This window comes from Sus scrofa, chromosome 1 (genome assembly GCF_000003025.6).
Source record: "Sus scrofa isolate TJ Tabasco breed Duroc chromosome 1, Sscrofa11.1, whole genome shotgun sequence".
NCBI lineage: Eukaryota > Metazoa > Chordata > Mammalia > Artiodactyla > Suidae > Sus > Sus scrofa.
In genome coordinates this window covers 216,720,576-216,734,261 of record NC_010443.5, presented here as the reverse complement: position 1 = coordinate 216,734,261, position 13,686 = coordinate 216,720,576, and the positions used below count along the sequence as shown (strand labels likewise).

Genomic DNA, 13,686 nt, shown 5'->3' with positions numbered 1-13,686 from the left:
ATTGCCACATTTTTATTATTTGCCACATTTTTATTATTATAGTCCTTCACCACTTTAGCCAGTGCCTTAGAACAGAAAGTAGATGCAGCCCAGAAGATACAGGAGACTGAATTTCTGAATGGATTTTAAAAAAATACATAGAAAAGCAACAGTCTGAGAGCCCAAGCCCATTATTTTGAAAGAGTTGGATTCTTGAGAGAGAAAAGTTGTTTTCTTTTTAAATTATCAAATCTTGGCACTATGTATCATTAGCAAAGCCTAGAGGATAGCATGCATATAAACCACAGAGTGAGAGGAAGGAGTAGTAGAGTGACACTCTTTTCGCTCCATGTCTTCTTTCTCCTGTGGGAAGGGACTAAAAGATTTTAATATAAAGATGGGGTTTGGTTTCTTGGCCCCTGTTTGTGGTTGAAACCCCAGAGGATGTGATGGATTTGGAGTTTGAGAATCCCCAGACAGAGAGTACTTCAGTCATGCCTCTTGTTAAAATTATTGGAAGGGGCATCTGGAGTAGAGAAGAAGTGGTTGCGGGGAAGATCTAGGCTTATAGAAGGCCTGGGAGAGGCCACCCCAGTCTCCTTCAGCTGCCAAGAGTATAGATAAAGTCTACATGGTTCTTGTGTCACCCTGGAGAGGGTCACAGAAGGTAGCTGATAATTGAAAGCATGTGGTTTATGAGGGAGTCACCAAAGCTTAGGGCCCAGGAACCTCATAACAGACATTTGGGTAGAGACTGTAAGCCAAGGACTGGGCAGGGAAGACAGCTGGATTTCAGAGGATCAGGAGCACCCTAGAACACAGAGGTGATGACTATGAGGATTATGGTCAGACACCCTCAGAGCAAATCACCTGGCATTGCTCAAACAGGTCAAACAGAAAACCAACTACAGAAAAGCTTCCTCCAATCAGATAATCAGATGTACCTTCCCTAATGTCCATGCCACCTGAAATCACCTGGACCCAAACCTAGATTTGTCCAGGAAAAAATGGACAGAAGAAAGGGAGGGGACCAAGCTGAATTCAACTATTTATCCATAAAGAAGTGAGTTTTAAACTAGAAGTAATTGAGTCACTTTGACTTGTCAAAATTAAATTTGCCCTCACTGGTAGAAATTGAAGTTGATTTTGAGTTTAGTAACAAAGTAAAATACAGTGTTTTTGCATACATGATTATTGATCATGTGAAATTCTTCCTTACCATGTTACTTATTCTGATGTTCATAATATCTATCCCCCAATTATATAGATGTAGCAATAAACCATTTATCAAAAAACAGCTGGGGAGTTCCATGGTGCCTCAGCAGGTCAAGGATCCGGCATTGTCACTGCTGTGGCTCTGGTTACTGCTGTGGTGTGGGTTTGATCCCTGGTCTGGAAAATTCTTCATGCCACAGGCACAATGAAAAAAAGGACAGCTGGATCCAATCAAGATACATACGTACCGAAAATGGGAAGCTTGACTACATATTGTGAGCATTCAGGGAGCTTTTCAGAGCCCAGTGCCCAGGCCCACACCCCAGACCAATTAAACCAGGATCCGAAGGTAGGACCAGTCATCTGTACTTTTTAAAGGTTGACAGGTGATTATACTGTGCAGCCAGGATTAAGAACCACTGCCTGAGATGAAAGAACTCACAACCTAGGTTTTGTTCATTTTTATGTTTGTTTTTGGCTTATTTTTGTTTTTGTCACCAAAGATCAAGCTGAAATATCAGTGTGAAAACTGATCCTCTGGGAATTCTCAAAAGATTATGAACAGAGGGGATTTTTAAGAATGATAAGGATGATACAACTAATCTGTACAGTACTTTCATGGAGGATTCATGGCACTCTGAACTTGTCAAAACCCCTAAAACTTCATAGCACAAAGAGTGAACCTTTGTTATATACATTTTACAAATCAGCCAAAAGATCAGGGGATCCACAGAATGGAATATGGACTGTGACAACAATCTAGTTGTATTATAAATGTATGCTATAATATCTCTGAAGTGGCTGTTGGAAAAGGAACTGACCTAATTTTGAAAAATAGTATTTTGACTAGAAACTATGAAGCTAAAGACAAAAGGAAACTGTACATAAACACTAAATACTTTAGTTGTTAACAGAGTTTCTCACAGGGTACAGGTTAACAACTCCAAACATATATACTTGGAGAAGAACAAATTGATGGCAGACGTGGGAGCCAGGTTTCATACTAAAGAGGGAAGTTACCGAAGTGCAAGGGGAAAAGACTAGACTGAACCAGAGAGTATTAGAGTCAATGACATCAGCTTACTATAGATACAGATGTTGGAGACATGGCTCAGGTTGTCAGTGTCGGAAAATGAGACACATGAACACAGGGAGATCTTGACAAGGCTCTTTACTTCTGCAGAAGGGCGCAGGTACTCCAAAAAGTGCATGCGGCGAACAAAGGACCCTCCCCTATTTACCCTTAACATAGGTGATTTACCTCTCCCCTTCCCATTGGTCAGGTCAAGGCGCACATTCTTCCCGGTTGGCTAATTTGAAACAAATTGTTACTGGGAGAAGAGGGAAAGGGGAGGGGTAAGGGTCACAGGAAGGCGAAACTGGGCAAAATGGAGTAACCAAGATTTCCTTTGATAGAAAAGACATTATGTTACTTTCCACACAGATGAACAAAATTAAAATCACAGATAGGCATGATAGATGGGTTAGTGTAAGTACATATATTTCCTAGCTATGTCTACTAGTGGTCATAGAACCTATGACAACCCTATAGCACTGAGGACACCCGTATCCACAGTTTCATTTCTAATATTACTCTCCAATGTAAAGAAATAGGGCTCCTTGGAGAAATGGCTGAGCTAAGACTGGGACAGGAAGTATACAAAATGAGCCTAGAGCATCTTGTAGTACCAGAAAGCAAAGAAATGCTAAAACAAACAAACAAAAATTATGGGTTATGTCCAAGAGATACAGGAGCCAACCTAAAAGAGCTCTCAATGGCTAAAGTTGGAACAATTTGAAAAGCAAAATATACAGAGTATTGGATTACAATCCAAAGTATAAAATAAATATCTGTGAGTCCATAAATGGAGCAGATAGATATCCTGTACAGAATTCCAAATCATTTGTATAAATACTTCCCAGACCACTTCAAGTAATTCCCACCCCTTGATGGTGGGGTTCACTTCTTTACTTGCTTCTAATAAGGGATAGGGTATGAAAAGGCAGGGAGAGGGAGAGGAAAGTAACAGTACAATGGAGAAAACTGCAACACCTAAGCACTGTTAACATCACTGGTGATAAGACATGTTGACAGCATGTGCCCTTCATGTAATGTGGTGAGAAGGGCACTTCATCTCTATGATCTTCCACTCAAAACCCCATAACCTCACTCTAACCATTAGACAAACCCAAATTGAGGGACATTTTACAAAATACCTGACCAGTACTCCTCAAAGTGGTCAAGGTCATCAAAAACAAGCAAAGTCTGAAAGACTGTCACAGGCCAAGGGAAATTAAAGAGACAAGACTAAATATAATGTGGCATTCTGAATGGGATTCTTGGCAGAAAAAGGACATTAGGCAAAAATAAATGAACTTAAAATATGCAGGTTATTTAATAGTAATGCAGCAATGTTAGTTTCTTATTTGTGACAATTGTACCATGGTAATGTAAGATATTAACCATAGAGTATAAGAAGAGTGTTGTAACACTATATGACTTATCTATAAGCCTAAAACTATTCTAAATTTTGTTTATTTTTAAAAATGATATAAACATAGCTTATATTCTAATTCTCTATTCCCTACCTATTAGAGGCAGTCACCTCCATGTATCATAGATACATTATGAAAATCAACAAGGCTACATATTTGCAATAAACTCTAAGCCTATAGTTGAAAAAAAAAAAAAAATCAGTGCAGACCTTCCCTCTCCATGAGCAGAACGATGAAGGACATTGTTGAACTGAAATGTTATCAATTAAAACTACCAATTATCTGGAGTTCCTATCATGGCTCAGTGGTAATGAACACGACTAGTATCCACAAGGACCTGGGCTTGATCCCTGGGCTTTGTTCAGTGGGTTAAGGCTCCAGCATTGCTCAAGCTATGGTGTAGGTTGCAGACTTGGCTTGCATCTGGCTTGCTCTGGCTGTGGTGTAGGCTGGCAACTGCAGCTCCAATTGGACCTGGAACTTCCATATGCAGTGGGTACAGCCCTAAAAAGAAAGAAAAAAAAAACCCTACTTATTATCCCATTCTTTATAAAATTGTGTTTAAGGTCATAGGTCTAGGCCCAGACACACTCTAAATTTCAAATTAATTAATAAATTATATCACCAAATTTTTTTCAATAGCCATTAAGGGATAATTTAATTATTAATCTACCAACAATAGCATTATTTAGCTGTGTACATTCACTTTTCACTTCCCCAGATAGTGATACTACTAAACATAAAGAGACCTTGTACAGTAAGTTTCTGTAAAGTCTTTAACCCAAATCATAAATATAAAATTCATCTCCTCAGAAAAGAAAATCATGGACTTGGAGAAAAGACCTGTGGCTGCCTGATGGGAGAGGGAGGGATCGGGAGCTTCGGCTTATCAGACACAACTTAGAATAGATTTACAAGGAGATCCTGCTTAGTAGCATTGAGAACTTTGTCTAGATACTCATGTTGCAACAGAACAAAGGATGGGGAAAAAAAATGTAATTGTAATGTATGCATGTAAGGATAACTTGATCCCCTTGCTGTACAGTGGGAAAATAAAATAAAATAAATTCTTTATCCTATTTTAAAAGAATTTCGGACCTTTCTATAATAATAATTTTGCTATCTCTGTTACTTTTTATATTGCTTTATAGGACAATTTGAAATCAAAATGTTCTTGTTTATGACTTCCCACTGTGATGATTTCACAAGCTTAGGTGATACTAGTTTAGCAATTACAGAGCTACAAATAATTTTAAAGAGAAAATAATAAAAAGGAGGTAGCTCATTAAAAATTATTGTCCATAGTAAGAGAAACCAGATTCTGACCACCTTCAGAAAAATGTTACATCTGCTTTTTATTGTGTTTTTAATTCTTCAAATGTGCTGTTTAAAAAGTATTAAGAACAGCCACAGAACTACTGTCAGTAATTTATTAATCTTTTAAGTCACAAAAGGTGCAACTACATAAAGAGCTGAAGACCGTTTAATACGTTTCCCCTTAATACAATATTACAATGATTAAATCTCATGTAGACACATAAAACACTTTCACAGCACATACACACAAATACAATGACATTGTCCTATAAATTATCTTCATTGCAGGTTTTTTTTTTTTTTTTTTTTTTTGTCTTTTTGTCTTTTCTAGGGCCACACCTGTGGCATGTGGAGATTTCCAGGCTAGGGGTCTAATTGGAGCTGTAGCTGCCAGCCTATGCCAGAGCTATGGCAATGCGGGATCTGAGCTGCGTCTGCCAACTACACCACAGTTCACAGCAACGCCAGATCCTTAATCCACTGAGTGAGGCCAGGGATCGAACCCACAACCTCATAGTTCCTAGTTGGATTTGTTAACCACTGAGCCATGATAGGAACTCCCGCACTTTTCATTTTTAATTAATTGGAGCCTTCTCTGTTTTTGAGAAACAATTAGGCCAAGCTTGAGGAAAAAAATCAGTTTACTGCTGTGTTTTTAGTTTACAATAGCCTTTTAATTTATGTATAATATATTCATATATAATAGAAAAGTTGTCTTTTTAGTTGCTTAATTGGACAATGCCAAAAAAATAATCTACATATTTTGTCACATTCATTTTTATCAGAAATGAATGTTTTATATTTGTCTATGCCTTTCTTAAATTAAGACATTATTTTTCTTTTAAAAACTTTATTGACATACAGTTGATTTACTATGTTGTGTTAATTTCTGTGTACAGCAGAGTGATTCAGTTATATATATATATTTCAATATTCTTTTCCATTATAGTTAATCACAAGATATTGATATTCCCTGTGCTATGCAGTAGGACCTTGTTTATCTATCCTATATATAAAATAGTTTGCATCAACTAGTTCCAAACTCTCAGTCCTTCCCTCCCCCATCTTCCCACCCCTTGGCAACCACAAATCTGTTCTCTATGTCTATAAGCCTGTTTCTGTTTCGTAGATATGTTCATTTGTGTCTTATTTTGGATTTCGCATGTAAGTGATATCATATGGTATTTGTCTTTTTCTTTCTGATTTCACTTAGTATGATAATTTCTGGGTCCATATATGTTGCTGCAAATGCATTATTTGTCATTCTTTTTTTATGGATGAATAATATGACACAGACATTATTGATACCTTCTAAACTAAAAGAAAAATCAGAATGTCAGGTAAAATAACCCATAAATTCATTAAAATAAAGCAACCATAATGACAGCTGTGACAAGTATCATCTAACTGTAACTTGCTCTACAGATTATTTTAAGTGTTCAACATCTGGAGAGTAGTTTGTAAAGAATCTGGAAGGGGAAATGAGGGGTAAATTGAAGATTTTTGTAAAAGTCTATTTTTTAAATCAATGACTTACAAAAATAATTGAATATTAAAAAACTGAAGTATTATTCAGAAGCTTAAAAGCTTCAGCTTCAGCATCATGTTACATACCTTGCAGTAATAATTATAACAAAATTAAATCAACTCTTACACTCAGATGTTTGTAAACAATAAGGTTGCCCTATGTAAAAACTAATAATTCCAGTTTGACAGAAACCTTTTATATTACTTATGCATTCTAAAATATATGGACTTTCTCCAGCAAGATCTATAACATGAATAGAGCCTGGGAAAGAACAAAAGATCACTGACCTCATCTGTTACCTCAAATTCCTTAAAAACACAGCACAAAGGAATGTTTCCACAGAAAAGAAAATCATAGACTTGGAGAATAGATTTGTGGCTTCCCTGGGGGAGAGGGAGGGAGTGGGAGGGATGGGGAGCTTGGGGTTAATGGATGCAAACTATTGCTCTTGGAATGGATTTACAATGAGATCCTGCTGTGTAGCATTGAGAACTATGTCTAGATACTTACATCGCAACACAACAATGGGAGGAAAAAGTATGTATACATGTATGTGTAACTTGGTCCCTATGCCGTACAGTGGGAAACAAACAAACAAACAAACAAAAACATAGCTCCTAAGTGTCTAGTACATTATAAATAATATTAACTAAAGTTGAAGACAATTCTGAAACTTAGTAAAAAACAGTAAGGGCATTTTCTTTTATCCTGGATTTCCTCATTTTGAAGAGTACATATTTCTTTGTTTGATAATTAATGTTCCATTATGTCAGTCCTAGCTGTGCACAAAGCTAAGACCTCTATTCTTTGATACTTAGAACAAAGAATCTTAGAACCAAAATGTGCATAAAATCAGGGAGTTCCCATTATGGCTCAGTGGTTAATGAACCTGACTAGTATCCATGAGGACGTGGGTTTGATCCCTGGCCTCGCTCTGTAGGTTAAGGATCCAGCGTTGCTGTGAGATGTAATGTAGGTCACAGATGTGGCTCGGATCTGGCATTGTTGTGGCTGTGGCATAGGCAGGTGGCTACAGCTCCAATTGGACCCCAAGCCTGGGAACCTCCATATGCCGCTGGTGCAGCCCTAAAAAGACAAAATAATAATTAAGAAATTGTAAGATGCTCACTTCTACTTTATTGTGGCAGCTGATAAACTAATAGTAATAATAATGTGGCTCACGAGGTGCTAAGCGCTATACTTAGGTTTACACACATTGTTTCCTGCAGTACTCTATAATGCTGGTCTGTAAGTTGAAGACAATAGAATCTACTTCAACTAGCAGTTTAAACAGAATGGGAATTATTGCAAGGTATTTGGCAGGTTAAGAATTTCTGGGAGAGCCATGAAAATTAGTTTGTATTCTCTACTATCAGGAATGACATAGCTAAGATAAATGCTCAGCCAGAATAGGGAACTCTCCTGGGGGAACCCCATAGCTACTGCCTCCTGTCACAGATGCTCAGTACCAAATACTGAAACTCCACCTCCGTATTCTCAAAATACCAGTCAGCTCCGCTACAGTGATTTCAGCTTTACACTACCCATGTCAACCTCCCAAATTTCCTTCAGACTTGGCAGAACAGGTCAGATGTGGAACCCAGCTGCAAGGGAGTCTGAGAGATTTGCCATTGGCCTTTCAGCCTCTTTTGTATAGGCAGACAAGCTACAAGGGAGTTGGAATGGAATGGAAGTTGATCAGAGAAAGTATTTGCTCAGGTTACAGTTGAGGAAACTAAGGATCAGAGTTCAAGTTTTCTCTGTGGCCTCAGTTATCAAATAACAGATCTAGGATTTGAACCCAAAGCCCAGCTTTGCAGTCTACTATAAGTACGCTGGCTATAATCAAGTCACTGTGGAAAGAGGAGTAAAGCAGACAGGGTATGTGATTACTACCTGAAAAGCCTTTGGCTTTTTACTGTAATTAATACAATACTTTTAGAAAGATACTCCATAATGAAATTGACCTGGGAGACAGAATGACCTAAATTGTTCTGTTTAATTCTCCTTGAAAAAGCCTCTCTATATCCTGTCTTTAGTTTTTCACCAGCATTTCAGGCCCCCATCCCTCTAGTGATTTCAGTAACCACCACTCTCTGAATGTGAGCATCCCAAGGCTCCTGTGACCTCCTCTTCAATGCCGTTATCTAATTTCACAGAGAACTGGGAGCAACCACCACATCCAAATAATGACCATGGCCTGCAGAATTGATTTCCAAATATTTCTTGAAATGTGGTCTCCCCTAGCCTGTTGCACAAGTGTGGGTTTAGGGCTCAGGCCAAGGGCCTGGGAGAGAACAAGGCCAGCCTGTGGCTCTAGAAGAAAACCTGTGTCTATGCTCACAGTGAGGAAAGAACAGGAAGCTTAGGAAGTTCTGAAAGGTCAAGACCTGCCTGCTTCCCTTCTATAAATGAGATGCAAAGGGGAATGGCAACTCCTAAGAACACATAAGCACTGGAACATTTCCCAGAGAAGGTCATTCAAATTCTACATTTGTTTACTTTCCCTCTGAATTTTTTCCTCAGCCATCTCTTCTTGGTCTTCTCAGCTCCTGGGGAAATTACCACCTTCCAGGCTCCAACTATCACATCTTGCTGATAACTTCTGAATTTTTAGTCTCTATTCTGAAACTCTTCTCTATGGTAGATTGTATTTCCACCTAGCTTCCAGGCATCTCCACTGGGAGATGGACAGCCCAAGTCTTAGCAAAATGTCTGCACATACCTCTTTTAAATTTTTTTTTATTGCACTGAAGTATAGTTGATTTACAATGTTGTGTTAGTTTCTGCTGTACAGCCAGATGATTCGGTCATACATATACACATATCCATTCCTATACATATTATCACAGAACATTGAGTAGATTTCCCTGTGTTTACAGCAAGTCCCCATTGATCATCTGTTCCATATACAAAGGTGTTCTCTGCATATATCTTGAATTCACCCTTCTTCCTGCTGTTCTTGCTCCAGCTCAGAGCATCATTTGCCAGCAACAGAATCACTGTATTACCACCAATCTTTGTCCTACTTTCTTCTCCCTCTAATCCATTTTTTGTACTTCTCTCTATATATTTCTATTCCTATCTCAGAAGCAATCTTGAGGTACTTTCCTGCTTAAAAACCTTTACTGGTTCTTTAATTTCTAGTTATGGCATGGCCTTTAAAAATCCTATTCTAATATACTTCTTGTGCTTCATTTCATGTCAGTCTTCCCCTAGACCACAGCCACCAGGCATATCTCACTCAGACCAGGCATATTCATCTTTCCTCACTGTTTTGCCCATAACTACAGACAGACTTTGGAGTCACATGGACTGAGCTCAAATTCTAGTTGTAAAATTCACTTACTTGCTATGTGATTGTGGGCAAGCTCCCTAATGTCTTGACTTCAATTTCTCTGTCTCTAGGAGCCACATAGTTTACCTTATGGGACTGCTTTCCTAAATAAGAAGGCATATTTGAAAGGGAGTTTGCGTGGCAGGCACCAGAATGTGTTACTTCTCTGTCTTGCTTTCTCGTCTCTTCTCCCCTGTGGTTACCTAAACTTAGAGCCTTTTTCCTTTACTGTCTTCCTTCTCTCCTTCTTGGATAGTTCACTGTTTTCCTGATTTCAAAGTTTCTCTTTTCTAAGATGCCCAAATCTCTATCCACAGCCCCATCCACTAAGTGAGCAATGCTGACAGCTGCAGCCAGCTGACTTGCATTCCTGGCACTACCCTGAATTCAACATTCCCTGCACCATGATTGCTGTTTCTTGCAGACCAACCCCCCTGCCAGCTTCTTGTACCCAGTGATTCTCCCAGAGGAATGAAAACTTTGATTTCATCTTCAACTCACTCTTCTTTTAAATCACCCAAGTATCTAGTTAGTCCAGAAAATTCACCACTGGCTTTTCCTCTGAAACCTCCCCTTTTCTCCACAGCAATGGCTGTGACCTACACCACAGCTGTGGTGCTGTGTCTGTGACCTATACCACAGCTCAGAGCAACGCCAGATGCTTAACCCATTGAGTGAGGCCAGGGATCGAACATGCGTTCTCATGGATACTAGTTGGGTTTGTTACCACTAAGCCACAATGGGAACTCCTTAAAATATTTTAAATTTACAAGTTCTGCTCCTACTCAAAAGCTTCTAATGCTTCTATTTTCTGCTACAGCATATGTAAATGCTCTGCTCAGCTTTCCAAACCCTCTGGACCAGATCTGTGCCCCCTCCTCATTTTCCATTGTGACCCTTCCCAACTTTGGTCAGCTGGACTTCCTGTAGTTTTCCAAATGTGGCTCCATCTGACTCTTCCTGCCCTTCCTGCCCTTGTCTAAAAAGCTCAGTATGATGAGAATAATAACAGCAGCTTCCTGGTGTTTTTTGTTTTGTTTTGTTTTGTTTTAATGAGACTAAAAAGGAATTAGAGCATCTTTTTTTTTAAAACATGCCTATAGTTGTTGAGGGAGAGGAAAAAAAAAAAAAAAAAGCAGCAACAGTTCTATATAGTGTCAATCAGAAATGTATTTCTGTAAATCTTGAAGCCTGCCGAGGTAAAAATAAACATTTCAGGAGAACAATACAAAGTTTCCACAGAAATCAGCATAATATTTTTAAAGGCTAAACTTATTGAGTCATTTTGCGTAAATGACTCAATAAGTAACAAACCCAACTAGTATCCATGAGAACGCATGTTCGATCCCTGGCCTCACTCAATCTGTTTGGCAGGTGTTACTAGTATCCCTTTTTTTCCAGATGAGAAAACTGGTGGGAAGAATGATTAGGTAACTTGTCAGTGCCTGTAGCTGTAGTTCATATTGGATTTGTTTCTTCTACCTCTTAGTAATACTATTTAAACTTTTTATAATAATAGGCAAGAAATTAATAAGGTACTTATTTTCAGAATATAAGCCCTGGCAAAGGAGGAGTAAAACAAAATAAAACAAAAAGACGAAGGTAAACCCCACTGAATACAACTATGACCAGATAGAACATTCCTTAATTTATTTTCACTTCTCTCTTCTCAGGAGTTGTGTGTGCTTCTAATCCACATTTCAGTATCTAATCCACATTTCAGCATCTTCATGGACTTCTGAAAACTAAAGGTTTTTTTATCCAGTAAAAATTGCTCCTGTACTTTGATGTGGTTTTATCACATTCATAAATAATATAATTCTTTCAAAATTCTTCAAAAGATGGAGAAATCCAAAACGAGATAGAAGTAAGAGGAATTAAATGCTATGTTGAGAAAAGGCCTTTCACCTGGTGGATAGGAATTTTTTAAAAATTTGCTTGACAATCTGATTCTAAAATTTTCTTGGAAGAGAAACATATTCCACAACATGATGAACCTCAAAATATGCTAAGGAAAGGAGTCAGCACAAAAAAAAACACATATTATATTATTCCATTTATGTGAAATGCCCAGAAAGGCAAATCTATGGAGACAGAAAGTAGATTAATGATTTCCTGAGTCTGAGGTTTGGATCAAAGATTTACTATAAAGTAGCACAAGGGAACTCATGAGGATGATGGAAATGTCCTAAAACTGGATTACAGTGATGGTTGCACAACTCTATAAATATAGTTAAACGTCAGTGAATTAATTGTACCCTAAGAACAGATACCCTTACAATTTTGTAGTATATAAGTTACTCCTCAATAAACCTGTTTAAAAAAATAGAAGTGGGACAGAATAGCCTTTTAACACCAGTCATAATAGATAAGTAACAACATGTGTTTATTATAAATCATTAACAAAAATGAGAATGATTTGTGGTAATACATCTGCCTGACCACACAATTATTCCTGGGTCTTAATGAGATCTTTCATGTTCCTCTCTCAATAATTGTTCAAAGGCATCTGGACTATTTGGTAAGAAATAACTATTCAGATGCAAAGACTTTATACTTAATTTTATAATAATATATTCCATTTTATATTTATCGAAGAGGGAAGAAAAACTGTTTAGCATTATATATATATTCCTTTTCATAAATCATACTTTTAAGCTCTATATTCCATACATTTTTCTATTCTCATACTAAAAAAAGCCACCAGAATTTTCCATGCAATGTCAAGAGACAAGGAGGGTATTATTTTTCTCTGTAAATCTTTCTATTTTCTCTTCAAGCTTTCCTATACCTAATAATAATACCACTCTCCCTGGGTATTAGAGATTAATTGGCCTAAAGAAGTGCCGTATAGACCACAGCAAATTTTTGGTTAAAAGAACAGGTTGAGGTGATCTATCTATCTGGAGATTTTTTTACTTAGAAAAAAATACATTTATAAAGCAGCTAAAATCAGAATCCAGTTAACATTGGAAAGTTAATCTCTAGTGATATAGTAATTGTTTGGGAAGAATTCATGGGCAAGCCCTTTCTAATTCTAATTTATTTTAGGAAAGCCTTTAAATTAGAAATTTCTTATTTAAACCTGATTTCAGTATAAAAACAAAAGTAGATTACAGAAAAGATTCATTATTTAGTTATCCATTTCTGGGAAAAAATACTTTTGCTATTCATGTTCATATGCATAAATATATTAAAAATAAAATATCATCTCACTATTATAAGATAACCATTAATTCCTGAAATGGAAAAACAATGTGATTTTTACACGCTGTCCTATTCTGACTGTATGGATCTACAGGTTCTGCAGAAAAGTGAGCCTGATCCAGTCATAACCAACAAACCTTAGATTTGCTGCTGTTTAATCCCTGTGGTGACACTCATTTCTTTTCAAATACAGTGCTAAATAAAAACCCAAACTGAATAGCCACAGATAGGAAGAGAGAAGTCAAACTGAAAAAGAGAAACATAAATATAATTAGAGTTTTATATCATAAGATTTTCTTTTATAATCCCCCTGAATGTTTGATTTTAATAAGAGGTACATTTTGTTTAAAATTATGAACTGTTTATTCACACTGACTTGTGATAAAATCTAAAGCGAAATTTGATAGTATTGACAAGCAAGAGAAGATGGGAAGTATTAAAAACAACAATGGCTCAGTATTGATCCTAGGTAGGGGATGGGATGGGGCTGAGAGAAAGGGGGAAGCCACAGGAAAAACTAGAGTTGTGGAAAGGGAATTTTGCATGAACTGTCAGGAATGATACTAGTGCCACTGACTCTCAGGCTGGAAGACAGCACTCCCTATCT

The 13,686-nt window shown here is 37.4% G+C and overlaps 2 protein-coding genes across 10 annotated transcripts in view; one reads left to right on the top strand and one right to left on the bottom strand.

Moving 5' to 3' along the window:
* Positions 1-13,686, top strand: part of CD274 (CD274 molecule) — a 146,354-nt gene that overhangs the window by 58,470 nt on the left and 74,198 nt on the right. The gene's annotated exons all lie outside the window — the stretch shown is intronic.
* PLGRKT (plasminogen receptor with a C-terminal lysine) overlaps positions 1-13,686 on the bottom strand; it is a 47,725-nt gene that overhangs the window by 5,465 nt on the left and 28,574 nt on the right.